Raw genomic sequence first — 21,336 nt, 5'->3', positions numbered from 1 at the left:
TCCAAACATTCAAAGTGTTCCTGCACATACAGAGATTTGCCACAACTCATTTTTCACCGGCTTTGTGCGTCTTCACAAGCGTCTTTTCAGAGGCCTGGGAGGGCGTGTGGAGGGGTGTTTCCCTCCCGAGGCTCACCTGGACGCAGGTGTGAACTCTCACCACGGCGATGGCTCTCAGCCCTGACTCTGTGAATATGGGAAAAGGACGATCTGACCGAAAGCCATTTAGTAAATATGTTTGTACACAGAAGCCATGCTTTGCTTATCTCTAGATGAGTAAGTTAGTCCTGAGGGAAGATGAGAAAGCAGATATTATGAGGTCATGTGGTTGGTTATTCGTCTAGAGCATTGTGGAATTTATCAAGTGCCTCTGAGGACTTTTAAAAAAACCGACCATCTTGACGGACATTGTAAGCCCAGACCCCAGACACATAACCCAGTGCATTTTGCTTCTCCACGATTTATATTTAAATACAAAGAAGGAAAAACGGCTGACAAAAATGAAATCCCTGCAACATCCCAAGACACAGAGACAAATTAAAATCTGGAAATGAGAAACATATATGCATGTTTGCTGAAGTTGACTGCAGCTGTGAGATGCTCCCGCGAGCTCAGTGCTTTCCAGGTTCACCCAGGAGGCCCGGCAGGTGAAATCAGCAGGACCAGCCCTTCCCGTGGGATGGTCAGAGATCTGGGAACGGGATTATCTTCTCTGATTTAAACGCTCTGTGAGACTCTTAGCCTCAGGCTGTAAGATGAAAGGGAAATGACTTCACAGCAGTTACACGTTATTTAGAGATTAAAAGTGTTACTTCCTTTCAAAAAGCAAAGGTTAGGGATTGGTGATCTCCTTCAAGGCAGTTTCTTGCATTTGTCAGTTTGTAAGAAACAAACTGGTCTAAAAGAAAATCATTTGGGGGAAGAAAGTTCCCAAAGCTTGTTGAGGTTTTTTGTTGACTCGGGAGGGGAGGTTTTAGTGAGGGAGGAAGGCTTGTTAGTGGACTCACCAGCACCTGGCCAGGGGGACCCTGGGGTGCTGTTGTGTGCATTCCTGTGGAGTAACTCCAGCACCTCCTCCCAGCCCTGAGGGCCAGGGGCCTCCCAGAAGCCATTTTGTTCAAACAGTCATGACTAAGAGCATCGGAATTTCAAAATCATGTACAACATCTATGTGTTCGGTTCCTAATTCTGCAAGCAGCTTTCCTATTTACATTTTATATATTTATTTATAAAGTTATATGTAATTTTATGTATAAATCTTACATATTTATGAATGTAGGTAAAGCAAATTTTAAAGCAAATTTTAAAACCTAAGTATGTTGCTGTTGAAGCCGATGTGTGCTGTTACCGTGATTTAGCTGCTGCTGCTGGTCACCCTGTAACACTTAACTGGCCACGAGATCTTGTCTCCCGAAGCCCTAAAAAGGAATTCACACATTTATTTCACTGAAATATTCATCTAGATAAAATGAAATGAAATTTCTTAATATGTTGGTGCCCTCAGAGCAGAAGACAACCCCGGGATGTTTCCTGGGAACCCGCCAGGCCGGTCGGCAGGTGCCTCTTCCCCGGGCCACGTGCTGGCTCGCACCCTGTGGGCCAGACCTGCTAACTGTGACTGGGCCTGGCGGCCTCGGCCCTCCCGGGCGTGTTGTCCACGCTAGAAATGTCTACCCTGGACATTTTTATTCTCTATTTTATTCAGGAATTAATTGGTTGAGGCCCGGTGAGTGGAGTCACATCCTGTCTCCGCAGTGACAGTTCTGGAAACGGGAACCCCCAGGATGTGTGGGGGGCAGCAGGTGGCAGAACTTGCCCACTTGGCCTTGGCCGGGGTTGGGGGGTGCATGGGGAGGGAGACTATGGTACTTTGGGCACCTGAGAATAAATGGACTGTATTGCTAGTAGCATTTATAACAGCGGGGGGCACGGACAGCGACCTGGCATAAACACACAACGTGCTGCCTCCCTGCACCCAGAATCCTGCACCCAGAACCCCGCTGTTTGGGTGTCAGCACAACTGGGGACCCAGTAGGAATAACCCGTTTATCATTTGAGCATAAGATTTAACGAGACAGCGCTTTTTATCAAGGCTTTAAGTACATTGTTTTTGTTACGAATGAAATAAAACTCTGGGGATTTTATAATATTGAAGCCGGTGTCACTGATACTACAAAGGAGCACAGACGCTTTTCTGCCAGAAGACCTGACGTAGCACCCACGATGCTACCAGCTTGGCGTTGCGCTCCCTCCGGCATCCCATAATTAAAACTGATGAAGGAAGCTTGCTTACCAGGACGTGACCAAACCAGAGCTACTTATTTTATTCTCAAGTATAGTGTTTTATTTGCTCCCTCATAAAGTCTCATGAACTAGATTGAAATTTGAAATGTGATCCTTCTCAATTAAGGTTTTAAGAGATTATTACATAGGGGAAGAACTATTGTTTGTGCTGTATTTGAGATTACTGATGTTAATTCAGATGTGTGTGATTATCATCATTTTCTCTAAGTTCTTTATTTCTATAATTAGTAGAAAGAGTTATACGTGCTCTTTTGAAGCCACTATATACCATGTCCAAATAGGCAGATTTAAATATCTAACCTGCAATTGATTTTTTAGCAGCAATAAATAGACCCTTTTAGTAGCAATTTGTGGACTCCACACACATCATTTAATAGACTTACTGCTTACAAGAAAGCAAGAGGACAGATAGGACTTAAGGGAAAAAGAGAATTGAGGCAAGGGACGTGTTTGGCATTGTTAGAGGCAGGATGATAAAACCTCAAAGTGTAACTTAAATAACAGCTTCAGATAGTTAAAAAAAAAAAGAAGAAGAAGAAGAAGAAACTTCAATCTGCTAATCAAATATCTCACAATAGTTAGTGAGCCTGACAGAAAATTGTCTTCTTAGTCATGAAGTACATGCTTAAAATTTAGTCATAGGCCCGGAATTGAAAGTAAACATTCTCTTGAACAAATCAGGATGAATACCAAGCATTTGCAAACTCTGCTCTCCTCCTGGAAAGCACTGTTTTAAGTGTTCAGTCTTATCCAGCAGACATGCAATTAGCATATTCCTTCAACTGAAGAAAACTTTTAAAGATCCATTAATTATTGTTAAATTTTCATTATGCTGGAAGCCTTGGGAATGGGAGGCTTGGACGTGGAGCTATAATCCCGAGGTTGAAAACCATGACTGTTTTATTATCTCTGCAACTGCGTGAGACGTTTCAGAAAAAGTTTAAGTCAGTTCTCGAGGGAGGGTGTGTGTTTCCGAGAGGACGGTGATTTTTTTGGTCACCATTTAAGCTTCATCTGGTTGCATCTGATGATGAGATTTTTGTTCTTCGGCTGATTGTTGTTCATCACAATTCCCATGCTGTTTACTAACCCTGCATGCCGTCCAGGATGTTTTAATCAATTGCATCAGAATATGTTGACTTTTAAATGGTCAGTGACTTATGTTAGTAGCCCCAGCCTGGATATTTGAAATGGTGATCAGATACTGCTTGAATCTTCACCAGTCTTTACCCTGTGCATAGCAGTGAACTATATCTCAGCCTCGTGTTCCTTGGACAACATGAGGATTATGAAGCTTCCACCCTCTTGAGTTCTAGGAACTGGTTTCTTGCAATGAACCACCCTTCCCAGTCTGAATCAAGGTCTGACCCCTGTTTACCTTCTCAAGGCCAGGCACAGACCTGCGCTCCTGGACTTTGTCACATAAATATTTGACTGACTCGTGTATCCCCTGAACAATGTAGAAAAATGCCTTTAATTTAACTTGACCCAAACTAGCTAGGCTTCTCCCCTCCCCGGGCTCTGCCTTAATTAGCCCCTGAGAGTAAATAAGAGTTGCAACTGAAGGCCTCTCATTGGCCCCAGATGGGCTCACCTGACTGGACCCTGGCGCACCCCACCCAGCCCCAGCCCGGCTTGCACCTTCCTAGAAACCTATTCCCCATGGTACAAGGCCACAGGCCACAGCAGAGCTTCCTTCATGGCCCAGTTTTGGGGTGGTCTTTCTTCCAGGTGTGTGTGCCCAGTTTTTGAATGTCGTGACTGGACAGAAAGCTGATGTCCCTGGGGCCCCGCAGTCTTGGCTCAGGTACTGATGCCCATTTCTTGGCCCTTTGTGGGCTGGGGGTGTCTGCTCCACGTTGGGTCACGGCCCAAGCCCACTGCTCCAGGGGTCTCTCCTGCAATGTGCATGTGGTGCTGCTGTGACTCGTCCAGGCAAATGCTCTTCTGAGGCTCTTCTGTGAGACCTTGCCTGGCTTTCCCTTGCTACTTTAATGGGGCCAGATTGAGGGTGTGCCCTCCCAGACTGAGGGTGCTTCTTCAGCTCCTACAGGGAGGTCTGCACTGGGGATGCGGTACAGGCTGCTCTGGGCCTGGGATGGGCATCCTGCCAGGGGCATCCGCGTGGGGCCTCCCCAGCCCCTTTAAGAGCACACAAAGAGCAGGCGCAGTAATCCCAGTCTTGGTGGGGCGGCCCCATGTCTGGGTCAAGGGCTCCTTTGCACAGGCAGCTTCCCCACCAGTGTGCGAGAGCCTGTGTGCCCTCGGGGTGCTCCCTCTCCTCACTCCCCGTCAATGAGAAGGTAAGCGTGGACCTGCAGCAGGTTGCACGTGAGACTGGGAACTGCCGTTTCTAGCCATGCCCGGTTCTGTCTTTCTATAGGAGAGGGGTAAACATTGGTTCACAGTTGTGCGTCTTTGTCCAAAGCCAAACACTCAGAGTCGGAGGCTTCATGGTCATGGCAATCAACACAGAGAAGCGACACCGGCAACTATGGGTGTATTTTCAGCATCAGTTCGACCTTGGATCCACAGGAAGGTCAAAGCAGGAGACAGGGAAGAGGCATAATGGAGGAAGGCCTTGAGATGCTTTGATCTGGCGGTTTGTGCAGGAGAGCCAAGAATTTAACTTGGAAGTGGCTGGGCTGAAGGCATGCAACAGTGACACCAGCGTGGTTCCGCTGGTTCCGCTGGTTCCACTGCATCGGCTCCATTGCTGAGTGGAGATGCAGGCATCTACCAGGCACCAGAGACTTAGCACTTCAACCTGAGACTGGAGTATTTGGGAATTTCTTTACACAATTAAAAGACAAAACGATGGCAAGCTTGAGCAAAGATAGTTTGTTCCCCTAAGTTTGCAAAAACTCCATCAGAAAGATAAAGGTCAAAAACTGTATTAAAGATAAAATAGAACAATAATCTTCTAATTTGCTAGTTAAAATGAGCATAATTTTCAAAGTCCAAGAACTATGCTGTTAATTAACATTGTGGCTCTGTTATCTGCTGAGGTATAATCTTCCCTTTGACCTTATCATCAAACCATCATAAAATATTGAACTTAATCATATCCTCAAACTTTAAGAATCTCAGTATGAAATGCTGTAATTTCCCCCCCAAATCTCACTAGAGCCATTTTATTCATTTAATTAAAACTAAAATTATACTCAATTGTTCGTTCATTTATTTTACCCATTTTAGTAATGATCGTGACTCACCACTCTTCTTGTCTTCTTAAATATTTCTATTTATGATTATGTCAATAAAATGTCAAAATAACCCATTTGGTTAGGAGATAAAAATAAGCCTTCAGATGTTATTGAAAGGTTATGAACAAAATGTTTAACTTTTTTAAAAAAATGAAGTTCTCTGAAGTATATATGCAGATAGTCTTTGTTTTTCAAAACTAGAAATACTGACGCATATCAGTGGGATTTTGGTGTCTGATGAAATGGAGGCCAGCGCATATGTGTGGGAGCCTTTATGATTCACTCCAGAGAAATTACAAACATAGAAGCATAGAATTGAGGGTCTCTTGTAAAAGAGTAAGAAAACCTGGGATTTCAAAGGCAACCATGAAATGGGGTGTGTGTGTGTGTGAGAGAGAGAGATAAAGATAGAGAGAGAGAGAGAGAGAAGAGATGGGGGAACTGGGGAGAAAGAAGCAGAGAGAGAACCCTATGGATTAACGTCCTTGGAGGGACATGAATGCAGTGAGAAGTTAAAATGGGCAGAGTTTTAAAATTCTCAAATCAGGGCCAGGTAACGCTGAGAATGCCAACGTCTGCCACAGCCATCGTCACAGAAGCCTCTAGCCACCTCCTCCATATTGCTCCTGCTGGCCTGAATGACCAATGGAGCAGGTATAGGATAAGCAAAAAAGTCATTGTCCCACATCCACCTCTCTCAATCCAAGTTCTGGTGACATGGCACTTAGATAGAAAGGGTTTTCTGAGAACTTCTTTCTCTAAGAGTAATATTTTTAAAAAGTGCTAATTTTCTCCCAAGATGTAATCAAACTTCCCTCTAGTGATAGAACCATCTGAATTTTAGAAGTGGACAGGTGTGCCCAAGCAGATACTATAAGTCCTAGCTTCCCTTGCAGCTAGGTGTGGCCAGAGAGTACAATTCTACTCAGTGGAATATAAGTGAAAATGATGTTTCCACTCACAGACTTTTGTCTTTTCAAGGGCATCTTCTGGTGCTTCCTCTGTCCCCCTGTCTTGTTGGCACAGAAATGACACCTGCAGATGACTTGGCTCCACGGCCACCTTTTATCAGAGACTTTCACTGATGCAGTGATGAAAGAGTCTACCAGTGTAACAAGTGGGAAGGGAACAAAATTATTAAATGGCATTTAGGTCTGTATAATTTGGCATCCCCTTGATGCAGAAGTGTGAGTAGATCAGGATGTGAAGAGGAAAGCACCGCATGAAGTGGTGAAGGGGGGGGTAGGAAGACAGGGAGGGCTTGGGTCCAAAGGCTCTGAGGGCTCTAGAAATTCCTGGACCTGGGGCTAATTCTCCAGCTGTCCTTTATTCTCCTGGAAAAAGTCAAAACTGGGATGACCAGAATTTGATTACTTCAGTGGGGTAGTCACCAGACGAGCAGGAAGTCACAAGACAGAATAATCAGAGATCTGAGAAGTAAACCACTATGGTGGCAAATGTAATAGACAGCCCTGAATTTTTGGAGCAGACAGAATAGGGACTTAAATTAATCATAATACATAAACTACATGGAAGTGTTTTATACAAGAATATTATCAGCTAAAAAAAATAGCAGGAAGACAGTAGCAAAATAAAAAAAATTACTTATTGTGAATGAGACAAAATGCTGATTAGAAAGAAGTTAAAGAATAAATAAATGACCTGGAAAATCATATTCAGAAAATCCTACATAAGGCAAATTGGGTGAATTAGAAATAGAATTGCCAACATTCAGACGTAGACTACCAGAATAAGAACAATGGTTATAGGAAATAATAATGATTACAACTTACAAAATCAAGTTTAAAATCTCTGTGAAAGAACTCATAGAATGCCAGCTTGATAGGAAAAAGAAATCTATACTTATACATGTAATAATTGAATAGAGCTTGTAAAAGGCAGAGAAAATTCTAGTACCTTCCAAAGTGAGTGAATGTTTAACATGTTTCCAGGAAAATGAAACAAATAACAAAAAAATAATGAACATAGCCATCACCCCTGGAAAGTTTTTCATCCCACTTTATACTTCCTCCCTGTCCTCCATGCCTACATAGTGAACGAGTTGGAGTCTATTATAAATGAATGCCCCACGTGTCTATAAGGGCTGGTATTTGCAAGAACCCCTGGTTTATGTAGAGATGCTGCCTGTGAAAGGGTGGTCAGCTAAGGCACCACAGCGAGCTCAGGTTTGAGAAGAAGCTTGTAGTGCAACAGCGGGAGAGCTCCTTTCTCACTGCCGACACTAGACCACTGAAGAATTGGACCAGGAAGGCGATATGTTACGTGCAAGCACGTAAGTAAGGCTCACGCAGGGCAGCAGCAGTTAGTAGCAGGCATTTTCTCAAGGAGACATCCAGGTGGCCCAGAGGTCATGGATAACTGGGGGATGCAAATGGAGACCCCAGGAGATAGCACCCATCTACCTAGAACTGAGGCTGCAGAGGGGCTGGGGAAGCCGAGGGGACAAGGACAAGTGAGTGACGGTTGCGGGCGGGGGGCCTGCTGGTGGGTGGGGGGCCTGCTGGTGGGCGGGGGGCCTGGTGGTGTCCACGTGGCCAGCTGGAGGAGGGATGACAGGTCAGCCCGCTTCTGGAAGTGAATTTTCCACCCTGAGTGGCAGGCCGGGGGGAGCTGGGGATGGTCCAGCCCGCGGCCAGCTGGGGACAGCCCTCCCCTAGGGGGACAGTCACCCTGGGAGCTGCCGGTGTGGGTACCCCACATGAAATAATTTCCTAAGCAATAATACGTGTGAACCTGCAACAGTCCTGGGAGCAGCACGGAGAGCTAGACGTGGGCCTGCGGTCCAGGCCACGGGGAGCCCCTGGAAGCTGGGGCAGTTGGGGGGGCAGCCTGGGGGCGCTGCCCTCGCAGGGAGCCATGTCCCGAGAAGAGGGGGACGTTTTTCTCTTTTTCCTGTGGACCTCAAGACTTGGAGGCTTTACTTGCAGCTGGGCCTCGCCCAGCCCTGAGGCAGCAGCCGCGGGGTTCAGAGTCTCTTGGAGAAGCAGGTCTGGGCACCTGCAGGAAGGGGGCGCCTGTGTCCGACCCAGTAAGTAGCTGCCACTGCTCAAGTCTGAATGTAAACGTAAATATTTATAGATATAAGAATAAAATACATTTCAAGTTGTGCTTCACACAGGTACTAAATAGAATATAAAATATGAAACATTTTAAAAATTGAATGTCTCCGCTTCCCAGTTTTATTGGTTTGAGGTCTGTACCCACAAAATTAATGAGAACTCCTCTGTGATAATATTTTACTCTGAAACCTATACCTTTAATTGTAAAAATGCTAATTTGATTTAAGCTTAAAATTTATTTCAGATGTTAAAATGACATATTAACGTGGACTATGTGAGCCATAAAGCAAGCATCCAAAATGCCAACTTCATATAAATGCTTAATTAATCCAAAGAAACACAGGATCCATTCTTAAGTCAGAGCTTTTGACTTTTATGTAGTTACAATAAAACAAATGGAAGTAATAAGATTATTTCATAAATAAACTCCATTATTCAACCAAAAGGTTTCTTAGTCTGCAGGCGAGAGCATTGATTCTGAATCAGGATTTCATAAATATGTCTCAGAAACACCATTAAATTTCATACTCCTGCCAGCCCTGCCGTTTCCTGAGCGTTCACGCTTCACCCCCAGCCTGCTTTCCAGGGCACCCGCGGCCACAGCGGCCATCACGGCCCATCCAGGCTCGATTCCTCATCCCCTTCCTGGGAGGCCGTGATGGCGACTCCACCTGTCACCCCTGAGGCCCGGCAGGGTCTCAACTTGTCACCTGTCCAGAGGCGTCGCTCCCTGGCTAGTATTCCACCTCCCTGGAGCTGCAGGTCCTGGTGTCCATGGGACCTGGCCCCTCCCCTTCGTGTTCTCAGAAGAGCCTCCCCTGAGCCGCAGACTCACTTTACGTCTGCAGCGAGTGCGCTCAGCTGATGCCCTGCCGTGTCTCTTTCACCTGAGATGTCTGATGTCTCTCCAGGTAGGCGCTGAGCGCGGCTGCCCATAGAAAGGCGTCTCTGTATTGTTATGATGATTACAAACTCAATGCCTGTAATTATGCCGGTGCATAATCGGTATTTATTTAATTTTGAATTCCAGCATCATGATTTATGGATGTATGTTAGCACTGAAAATCATCTTTTTTTCCTAATTATAGTGTGTGCGGTATAGTTTGCTAACGCGGGGTACACGGCGGGGACACCTCTCTGGCGTTGTCGTTCTGCCGGGTTCTAGCCGCATCTCTCCGCTCCTAAAATATCCAAGTCCAACTGCAATTGTTCACTCTTGTAGGTTACTTAAAAATCAGGAACTTTCTCCCAGTGCATCTTCATGAGGCTATTTTCTAGGACTGATATGAGAAGAAAGTCCACCAGTGGCCTGAGTGCCTAGTAAGAGGGAGCGAATGAAATCATTCTTTTTTAAAACCAAATAAGGAGGGGCCTCCCTGGTGGTGCAGGGGTTAAGTCTCTGCACTTATCAAGCTATTGCAGCCTCTGCAGCACGAGTTTGATCCCCGGCCAGGGAGCTACCCACATGGCACGGCAGACCTCTCCTGACTCACCCGTTGCTCCCCTCAGCAGTGGATTTCAGTGGATCTGCCTGTTCTGCTCCCCACTGTCTCTGGTGACTCCTCTCACCCCCACACCTCTGGCCTGCACCACAGTCCTTGTATGCATAAATAAATCTTTAAAAAATAAATGAAGAAATAAAACCAAATAAGGAAATAATTGAGAAAAAATAATTTACTAGTTGATAAATGTTTTTTGGGATCTTACTATGTTCTTTGCATAGAGAGCAGGGCCTGTAATTATTTGAAATGTTGAAAAAGATCTTTCTGTCTCTTTCTACACATAAACACACACCCCCTCCCCATAAATTCTCGTCAGATCTGAGGATCTGCATGCCTTGCATACTAAGAATTAGCCAATAAAGAGTGATAATTTTCATTAATAACAGGAAGCTAATATCTTGGGTCCTTTAATTCCCACCCAGAAAGGCTGCCAGACCCAGGCTGGGAGAGGACTGAGTTGCCCTCATCAAAGTGCATGCAGGGAGCCAGTCTGGAATCCCTGGTTTTCAAGGTCTAAGCATCTGTAACTGCAGAGAGATCAGGAGTGGAAGCTGCAAAGTTGGGGAGAGGCCTGTGCAGTTTTTGAGGTTCAGGCTGCAGGTGAGGCTCTTTGCGTGCTGGTTCAAGCAGCCGTGGGCTTTACAGGAGAGAGTCCTTTTAGGATTGCTACGGGCAGGGTCTGGTGTGATGCTTTATAGTCAGGGGCAGAGGAAGCCGGGGAAGAGGTTAAAGCACACACAGAAATGACCCGTAGGGACGCTGGAGCCCCAAGGATGCCTCCCACATGGCCCACCTGCCCTGGGGCCTGAGCCTCCTCTCCTCACCTGTTGAGCGAGCCACGCCTGCCTGCCCACCTTGCTCCCTGGGTTCCAGCAAACACAACTGCCTGGGAGGGGCTGATGGGCCCTGCACTCATGCTGCTCGGTTCTCTCCTGGGGCCCAGCCTTGTGGGAGCCACAGAGCGTTGCAGTGTGAATGCTGGGGAGTCCTGACCCACACAGTCGGGAGTGAGGTCTCTCAGGCACCAACACACCGGGCTACCCAGCCTTTCCCCATGAGTTCCTCTGGGTGGCGTTGGTAGGAAGCAGGAAGTCAGGGTGGGGCAGGGTGGGCTATAAAATCGGTCTCTAAGTATTGGGCCATCTTGGTGTGCTCAGAGTACAGCATACCCGAGGCAGAAAAGGACACCCAGCCCATAAACTCCAGGACTAGGGCCACGGATGCCCAGGTGTCGGTTAAAGAACAGTGTGTGCCGAGGAGACACTGAGGCAAAGTCTTTATTAAATCACTGGGGTCTTTAATCAGCCTGAACCAGCAAGCTGTCTGGAACGGGATGTCAGGAAGAAGATGATTCAGGAAGATGCAGGGATCGCGGTGTCTGGAGAGCCCCCAGTCTATGCACCAAGTGAAATCTAAGGTGGGGGAGGCAAACACGGCTGTTCTAGAAGGCATCCTGCCAAGCCATGCTGGAGGTCAGTAAAGGTCAAGCCCACTGGAGAGTTGGCCAGCCTGCTAATTACATATCGACGGGCTGCAGAAGTGGGTCATCTTAACCGCATGTGAGAATGTTCTAGAAAGGCTAGTTTTTGGACTCCTGTTCCTCGCAGTCTTCCTGTTGTTTACCAGGCGCAGTGAGAGCCGGCGTCCCCACTCCTCCAGGAAGAGCAGCCTCCACAGCGCTAACAGACGAGAACCGGCCTCACCCTGCTATTATCTTAACTATAGCAAAAGGATCTGTTCACTGGAGAAAGTTACCGCCAGCCCCAGTCTGAGCGCCATGTGAGTGCGGCCGGGGAGCCACCGGGCGTCCTGGCCTGTGACCTGGACGTCATGGTTCCTTTGACGGCAACGCAGTGTGCCCTTGTGCAGACACAGCTGTGTCAGGAGCCATGAAGCATCGGCATTGACAGCACTAAAAAAACGAGAAAATCCATCCTGCTCCCAACAGGGTGGGTGGGCCAGGCTGGCTTCTCCTGGCCCCAAGTACGGCGGGGCCTGAGGTTCCTCTCCTAAGTCGGGGCACATCCTGACTCACAGCGGGGACACCTCTGTGTCCTCCCTCCTTTCCCAGCTGTGCCGATGTGTCTTTTCCTCACTCGGTTGACCATCGACGTGGGCCGCGATGTGCCTGGCGGACACGTCCCGAAACTCACAGGTGAGTAGGCTGACGGCATCCCAGGTGAGCAGGCTGACGGCATCCCAGGTGAGCAGGCTGACGGCATCCCAGGTGAGCAGGCTGACGGCATCCCAGGTGAGCAGGCACTGGCCAGCACGGGGCAAGCTTCTCTCCGCTACTTCCCACAGGCCCCAATAGGCCGGCCAGTCAGGCTTTCCCCTCCCCCGTGCGCTCCCCACTCACCAACACGTCCCTCCTCTGCTCCCTGTGGGATGCCCTTTTCTCTTTCTGCTCCAGTCCTACCCACATTTCAAGAAAATTACCTTAAACCTTTTTTAAAAACCAACTAGACTCTGATGAATATTATAATGAATTTAATTGATTTTTGATTATGCAAAGGGAATAGGGATCTTAAACGTCAGCTCTTCCAAGTATCACTCATTGGTAAAATTATACAAATGCATTTACTTTTCTAATTTATTAATATTTTGATTAGAATCATCTGAATGTTCTCAACCATGTGAATGAATACACGTTAGGCAAATTGATCATTTGGGAGAAAATGCCTTTTCAATCACTCTGATTCCAGATGAATTCTATAATCTTTTCAAAAAGGAAGAGTGTTTGAAAAATCAGTGCAGCTTTCAATTATTACATATAATCCCAATTATTTGTCCTTTTACCTTTTCCTGAGGAAGTAGAAGGCTTTTCAAATAAGAATGTAATGGAGATGAGACAAATCCTACATTTTTTAATGGGTGTTTTTCACTTAGATTACTCATAATCTCAAATTACTTTTAACAGGCTCCCCGATAAAGATATACCCAATTTAAGTATAGAAATTGGCACGAAAAGAAGTATAGAATGATTGAAATTGTTTTAGAGACTGCAAATCAAGTAGTTTTACTTCCATTGTCAAGTAGGGTCTCTTTATTGTAAATCAAAGACATTTCTGGGTTACTTTAATTGGTGGAATACATTCATTATCAGAAGTTTCTTTTCCAAGGGCATTATACACTGTGATTGAAAAATGACTAATAGGTAATGTGTGAATTTTTAATTAGGTGTCTTGTGCCAGCCCTCAGTCTTAGTAGAAAATTTAAGTAAAAGAATTTTAATGAAGAAAACAATGTTTTTCTTAGAGGCCCATGATTTATTCCTCCTCCACTATCTTTCTGAGGCTCCTTTTCACCCCAGCAGTTAATTAGAGGTACTTCAAATTTAATTGCCTTTTCAGAAATGGCGCAACTCCTCGCTTGGCAATGCTTCCATCCAGAACCCGAAATTCTCTGTACTTATCATCACTGATGACCCCGTGCCTCTCTGTGCGGGTCTCTTCCCTGAGCCGTGTTCCAGCCAGCATCACTTGGCCTCCCAGGGGCCTCTCACCCGCTGAGCAAAAATTACAGCGAGTTGGGGCACCTCCAGCCCTCTCAACTAATTAGTCCTGCTCTGAGGCTGGGTCAGTGTCTACAGTGCTAATTATGAAAGAAGGGGTGTGGCATGAGCATGGAGAGGCTTTAAAACCCTGCTTTGCTTCAGCACCCAAATTGTTCCCCCTGAGACAGACAGGGCACGTCTCCTGCTCGTTGTTATCCATTTTATAGAAAAGACTCAGGTTTTGTTCTCACTTCCCGGGACATGGGTTCAAGAATGTGGTAAGATGTTTGTGGATGCCACAAAGTTGAAACTGTGATTGATTCTGCCACCTGATGAGCAGACAAAATAAAGGGGTGTATGATGTGGCCTGCACTCATGGGGGAGTCACTGTAAAGAGAAGTCGCTGTGACTCAGGGAGTCAGAAGCCCACCTGCCACCCCCTGTGAAGTGCCTGTTGTGCAGTGAGTGCTTGAAAGGACTCTTCTCAAGCCTCCCATGCCAGCACCATGAGTGGAGAAACCTTTAATGAGTGAAAGAAAGTCTGAAAAGGCTGCCTGCTGTTTGCCTCCAACTTTATTCTGTTAAAGGTAAAATTGTGGTAAGACTAACATGACGCATGGACGCCAGAGCTTGGGGGGTGGGTGGAGTGATGTCAGAGCAGGCTAAAGGCACTGAAGTGTCTCTGTAATACTGATGATGATGGCTCATGTCACGAAGCCCATGGCTATAGATGGATGGACCCCGATGCAGGCTGTGGGATTCAGCTAATAATATAGTGCACCAGTAGTGACTCATGGGTTCTGACAGTAGAACCACACTGCACTAGCTATGAGTCAGGAGAGATCCTGTGTGTTCGCGGGGTTTGGGGGTACATGAGAACTCTGTATACTCTGCACTTGTTCTTTGAAACCTAAACAGCTTTAAAAAATAAAATCTACTAATAAAAAGTAAAAAGAATGACATGGATCGTGAGCCTGAACTGTAATAAAACATTTTGCAGATTCCCACTTTTATCTCCCCAAGCTGCTCATGTTGGCCATCGACAGCAGACTTTGGTTTTCTACAGTTAACTGCTAACACAGGCTGCTAAGTCCTCCCTGCCTCCTTGGGAACAAGGCCTGGTTAATTACTTTAACTTCTCAAAGTTTAATTTTTTCTTCAACCACCATTTCCTATCTTAGCATCCACGAACAGGAGCAGACATAAGTCGTGGGGTTTTATCTTCACACTCTACTCAATGGACACATTCCTGTAAATGTCACATCATTTCAAAGTCAGCATGAATTAAACGAGGTGAGCACCTTTCCCTGGAAAGAAATGGCTCCATTTCACTGTCCTGCTTATTAGCTACCACATGTTCTACAGTAAGACAGTGCCAATAAAGTTGGATTTTCCCTTGACCTTTTACCAAGTAGCCAAGCAGGCCACTTAGCTTACTGTTTTTGGGGGAAGTCTCTAATCAGTTTTCCCAGTTCTCACTGTCACTGTCTTGTCCATTAGCTCCTGACTCTGTCTGGACTGCCTGAAGTGTTCCCTGAATAGCTTCTCATCTGATTCCGACCTCATCTTTCCGATTCCTATCTTGAATTCCAAGAGGACGAAGGTCAATCTTCAATGGCAGATGAGCAAGATCAACTGAATGAAACTGTCCCCAGACATGTCAAGGGCATACTTAAAACCACCAGGCCAGAGATGCTGTTTTTATTCTAAAATGCTACACTTATTTTGAAGAACTCCAAGTATGAGAAACATATACTAGTTTACCAAATTTGAACTTCAAATGATCAAATTTTATTTCTGACATGATGGGTCTCTTTTTCAATCAAGAGGTCAGGTGGTTTCCCCCTTAATTCAATTTACCAGATTTCATTAATCTCCATAGACTTGGTTACAAACTTTTTCATTAACATGTCTTCATTTCAATGCAGGCTGACATAACTTTAAGATGATTTCTCCTTTATGCATGTACTTCTTATTTTGCCACTTCACTTAATCTAAAATTACTGACTAGGAAGTTGACTTCAATCTTTTTCTTGTCAGATAAATGAGGAAAGATTTGGTGGAAAATTAATAGGTTAGCAAAGTTTTAAAATATATATATGACATAAATTTAAAAATCAAAATTATATTTTCAATTAAGCAGATTACAGTAAAGTTGAAAACTGCAAGCTAAACTAGTTGATAAAAAGGAGGATGCTGGCTTTTGCTGTAAAGAACACTTTACTCTGCAGACAAGTACAGAAATTGCCGTGAACTTTTATAAAGTAGAGTCCTTTTATTTAATGATGAATTTCTTTTAGAAGTTAACCTTTAAGGAACTGATGGGTATTCTGTTTGAAGAATTTTTGATGATAACTAAAAGCATGTGTATTGTAGCTTACTATAAATGTTATTGCTTCCTAAGACAACATAGCTACCAGAAATGTCATTTTTTTTTTTTTAAACTTGACCTTAGTAAATATTTAAGAAATAATATCTTTCAAGAAAGACATTGCAATGAAGTCCCTTTAAACCTCAGGTGTTTAATAGTGCCAAATGAGAACAAGGTTTTTATTTTATTTTTTAAAAGATTTATTTATTTATGCATACAAGAACTGGGGTGCAGGCCAGAGGTATGGAGGGGTGAGAGAATTCACCAGACACAGAGTGGGGAACAGAAACGGCAGAATGACCGAAACAAACCGCTGAGGGGAGCAGTGGGCGAGTCAGGAGAGGTCTGCTGCACCGAGAACAAGGTTTTTAATCTTAATGCTACTTACATAAGAAAGTAATTTATTAAATTTTAATCATTTTAGCAATGCATGAATTATCACAGAATACAATTTTACATGAGATCAAAACCATCTAAATAAAACACCACTGTTAAACCCGCTTACCTCTCAGCTGACTTGCCCAACCACAGCATCTTCACAACATGGCGTCCTCACAACATGGCGTCCTCACAACATGGCGTCCTCACAACATGGCGTCCTCACAACATGGCGTCCTCACAACATGGCGTCCTCACAACTTGGGCGCGAACAAAGCGGAGCCGCCCTGGGAAGGAGGCGCTGGAGCGCAGGGCCCACGTCAGGTTCTCACAGGAGAGAAGAGGTGGCGTGGGCCCCTGGCATGGGGGCTCCAGAGAGCGCCTCGGGGAGCTTCATTGAGGGGTGGAGACGGGGCCGGGAGTACTAAAGTCAGGCGCCTCAGGACCCATAGGACAAGGAGCGCCGTGGCCTCTCCGGGTAAGTTTTCGTCTCTGGTCCAGCCCGGGCTGGACATACGCGTCACCCTTTGTGGCCGCCGCGGCTGTCCAAGACCACGGAGCCCGCAGAGGCCGGCGCGCAGCGGCGACCGGCCGGGAAAGCAGCGGGGCTGACCTGGGCGCGGCCCCAACCTCACCACGCGGGGCCGAGGCGGGGGCGGCCCGGACACTCAGTGGGGGAGATGTCTAAGCGGAGACGGGAAGTCTGGGTCGGGGCGGGAGTCGGGGAGACATGGGGCCCCTCCTGACAGGCTTCTCAGGGCAGAGCCGGGCCCGGACGCCGAGGGTGCGGCCGGGGGTGGAGCAGGCGAAGGCCTCAGGGATCCGAGGTGGGGGGAGGCGCCCGTGGGCTCGGCAGGGCGGAGCTGACTGAAGCTGCGGGTCAGTGTTTTCCACGGGAGAACGGCCCGAAGCCAAAAGCTGGTAAAGCAAAGACTCTTTGCAAGTATCTGTTCTCCACGGGACCCTGATCCCGGCGATGGCTCTTCCTGTGGGACTTTCCGTGACCATTTCCAGAAGGACAGTGTGTGCTTCTGTTAGGGGGACAGGATGCCCTGAGCTAATCCCATACAGGCTTGTGGACGCCACCCCCACTCCAGACCAAAGCCATCAGGACATTGGGAAAGACAAATCCCGTCACCACCAAAGGGAAGGTGGCTGGGACCTGAGGGTGGAGTTGGGCAGCCAGGTTGGGTATAAAAACCAAACACATGGACCTTGGGGTCACTCTCTCACCTCCTGCTTCAAGGCTCCTGGCTCGCGGCCAGCTCTCAGGTGCCATTTGGGATTCCAGATCGGCGGATTGGGTAGACGCATTTAAAACTTTGTCTCCCACTTTTCTCCCTGAGCTGTCCATTTCCTCATCTCCCCTTCCCTTGTCAATAAACCTTTTATGAACCTTTCGCGTGCGCCTGCGGTAGAGCATTGATAAGTCCTTTGAAGCGCGCGGGTGAGGACCCAGTCAGGCACCCCATTTTGTATCGGGGTTGCCCTATAACAGTTCTGCTCGCGCGGGCCTTACCCCACGTCTCCAGAGAGGCAACATTGTCATGTTTTTCCACAACTGCGCTCTCCCTTCCTTGCCCTGTCGGTTTCTTTGGGCGCCGGCAGCCACGCTTGACGACTGACAGAGTAGATGCGCTGTGCCTTATTTTTTTTAATCTTTTGAGTAAAAGAAATGATCTTTAACTTTCCATGCATGGTAGCATGTGTAATTTTCAATAGAAATAGGATGAAGGTACATTAAGGAAAAACCAGAAAAGGAAAATACTACTTCCTGGCAGCAAATCTCTTGTAAGGTATAATTTTATCCACACCCCCTCAGCCAGGACCACTTGGGCCATCATTTGTCTTGTTTTCATAATAGAGTTTGTGAATATGTGACTCGTTATTACCTCCTTCATGTTTCACTAGTTTATGATGCAAATTTAATATTCAGTAGCCTCCATGCTAATGAAATACATTAATGTTAGATATTTGAAACTGGTGCTTAAATATTTACTACCTACTAGATTTTCTTACCTGCTGCTAACTTAACGAATATGCCGGTGATTTGCAGGGCTCGGAAGATCTCTGCACATCTTTATGTAGGAAGCCAGATGGCCTTTTTCCCTGACCTTTGCCCCATGCTATTAGCATCCAAGGGAGCTTAGAAGCTCTGGTTCATTATCCACAACCAGATGTTTTCTACTTCTCTATCACTATTGCTAAGTGGCACTTAATGTCTAGTACAATGGGTATTTGCTTGAACCTATGATCCATGAAATGTTGTCTCTGAAAATACAAATACCACCCACCAGCAGAACCTTTTCCCTATGCATTTGTAATTCAATCCTTCTTCTTTATTAGACACCCTGCTATAATCTTAGAGACATTTTATTTAATATTTTCCTATTTTCCCAGCTGGTAGCAAGAAAGGATATTCTAGCAGAAGAAAGAATAAAGTTATACATTCAAACAGTCCAGAAATTACTTCTGAATATTTGGTGTTCCAGATAAATTATCACAATGTAGTGACTTTATAAACACCACACAGACTCATCAGCCCTGTTTCCCGAACGCCTGGTGCTGGTGCTGCGGGAGGGCGAGGAAGCCACCCAGTTACCGGGACACTCTGCGTCCTCACAGGCTCAATGTCAGTTCTCGCTGAGTTTGGCTAATGAAAGCAAATCTTTCCAAGTGTCATCTATTCCGTGTGAACTGGTTGGGATGAAATCGGAGGTGGACTTAAGGTTGGAGGGACAGAATTGTTGACATAGTGGGGACTGAGGTTTTGGGTCTTTGTTGTGGGCCTTTATCTTAGGGGCAGACCAGACAATATTTGAGATATTTCCATGTGACGTGTCCAGCTTTCTTCTGCCTGTAAAATCCTTTCATAGAATCGCCTCATTTATAGTGAAGACAGAGAGAAAACTGAGTGGATCTTACAGTGAGGAACATTATCAAAGACTACCATATTAGCTGGTGAGACAGGACTCAAAGCTTATTCTTCTTTGTGAAAGTATCACATTGTTTAGTGGGCCATCGGCATTTGATCTATCAAAATGAATTAATTCATCCAAGTAGGTATTTGATATGTGGGACAAACGATGCTGTCGTTCTGTCTGAGATGACCTTGGTGGACATTCTGTGGCGGCGTGTGGGTAAGCGGTGGAGGTGGGAGCCCACCCGTGGTTTCAGCGCAAGGGCCCAGTCTTGCCCTGTCCCGCTCGCTAAGGTATGGGGCCACAGTAGCGAAGGTTCATTTCACCTCAGTGACCTATTTTGTGGCTGTCTTAAATCAGCCCTTGGCTGCACAGGGCTGGAGGGGCAGATCACAAAAGGAAAGGGCAGGCCGCAGGGCAGCAAGCTAGGGGGGAGACTGGTGCCTCTCTCCATTCGTCGTAGATCCCATGCCTGCTCGAATGAGGCGGATGCTACTGTCCCTTTCTCACCAGAGTGTGAACGCAGTTGACACTGATACCTCAGCACATCTCCTCGGAGCTGACGCTGGTCTGGTCGCTTGAGTCCCTAGCCCCAGGGTGCCTGCTCTTCCTGAAGTCCCCGGCCCTGCCCATCCCTTAGCTGGGGCCTGCTCCGCTTTCCTCCCTGCCCTGGACTCCACCTCTGCACGGATTCACTATGCTTCTGTCAGTGACTCTGTCCTTTTTCCTCAGCTGGCTGAGGTTAATGGACTGCTTGGGCCACGGGAGCAGGACCCTGCTGGGCCTGGCGCTCTCTCCTCTGCCTGAACTATATGGGGATCCTTTATGAAGAGGACGGGCTTCGCTTCCTGGCTTTTTCATGGAATGCTGTTTTCTACCTTCTTCACGGCAAAGGACAACTAGAAAGGTGTTCTGTGAGCTGTTTGCATCGCTAAGGAGAAGCTTTGTGAGGAAGTGCTGGGGCCCCGGGTGAGCGCAGGCAGGGCTAGGAGGAGGGCGTGATGGGAAAACAGCCCCCACTGGGCAGCTCACCTGGCCCCCCGACCCCAAGCAGGAGCCATTTCCTGGCTTCATCTCTTACGAAGCTAGAGATTTTATGTCTGTTACTGGGATTTGGAAGTCCTCTGAACTTCAACGCAGAAAAAAATCTCATCTGCTCTCATTCTCTTACAGGAAACCACCAACACACAATCATTATTAAAAGCACCGGAAAACAGAAACATTTTAGAAGTATGCAGAGTGGATAATTATTTAGACACGTTTAAAACAAAAATGGATTCGCCCCTCCAAGCCCTGGTCACCCGAGTGGGACTAGCTGGAGTTTGTCTCTTGCACAAGTAGAACTATGCAGTGGACCCTCGGGAGTGGCCTCCCAGCACCAGGAGGGAGTCTGGGGAGGCCCTGTCCCCCCAAAGGAAGTGACCTCCTCTCCCGGGCATGACATCCTTACTTCTGTCTCCTGTTTCTAAAAGTCTTCCTTTTACAGCTCTTCAGCGCTCCTGTCTCACCAGTAGATTGGAGGTTAGTCTCTTCATAAATTATTGAAGAAAGCCAATAAGATCTGTACAGTGTAATCAGTTGACTTTTGTGTTTTAACATAGAAACTCGAAGTTTAAAGTTAGGATGAAATAGCCCCATAAACTATGTCCCACCCACTCCAGGAGTTCCACTTCAAAGCAGCGTCCACTGTTGTCCTATTTTATTGGCCTGTCAGCGGGAACTGTCCACTGGCTGATTCAGAACTTGATGATCCCTTTAATACAAAAGAGCTTCTGAGTTGGTTCCGCTCCAGCAAAGCAGACATTGTAGAGGAGCTTGTGGCAACTGAAATTCCAGATTTGTTTTTACTACTCATTAATCCATGGATGGCCTGACTTAATCCTTTAAAGAGAATAATGAATGTATTATTGGCTTACATTTGTATGCTAATAACAGCAAGCTATGAAATCAGAATTTGCATAAAATGCTTAATTAAAAGCAAATGTGACAGTAATGAGATAACTTCGAAGTTAAATTCAGATCATTTCTAATAGATGAAATAGGAACTAATTATATGCTCTCCACTTAGCAATTCTTAA

At 46.3% G+C, this 21,336-nt stretch overlaps 1 long non-coding RNA gene across 1 annotated transcript; it reads right to left on the bottom strand.

Annotated features, from left to right (window-relative positions):
* Positions 1 to 460: 460 nt before the first annotated feature.
* On the bottom strand, positions 461 to 16,502 carry LOC129144980 (uncharacterized). The gene is made up of 3 exons (XR_008549912.1): positions 16,465 to 16,502; positions 1,349 to 1,418; positions 461 to 748 (listed from the first exon to the last, which is right to left on the bottom strand). It is a non-coding gene; the product is annotated as an uncharacterized LOC129144980 (long non-coding RNA).
* Positions 16,503 to 21,336: the final 4,834 nt, after the last annotated feature.

This window comes from Talpa occidentalis, unplaced genomic scaffold, assembly GCF_014898055.3.
Source record: "Talpa occidentalis isolate TD23 unplaced genomic scaffold, MPIMG_talOcc4v2.1 talOcc4.8, whole genome shotgun sequence".
Lineage (NCBI taxonomy): Eukaryota > Metazoa > Chordata > Mammalia > Eulipotyphla > Talpidae > Talpa > Talpa occidentalis.
The sequence above is the reverse complement of the archived record's forward strand: the minus strand, read 5'-3'. Positions and strand labels throughout refer to the sequence as shown.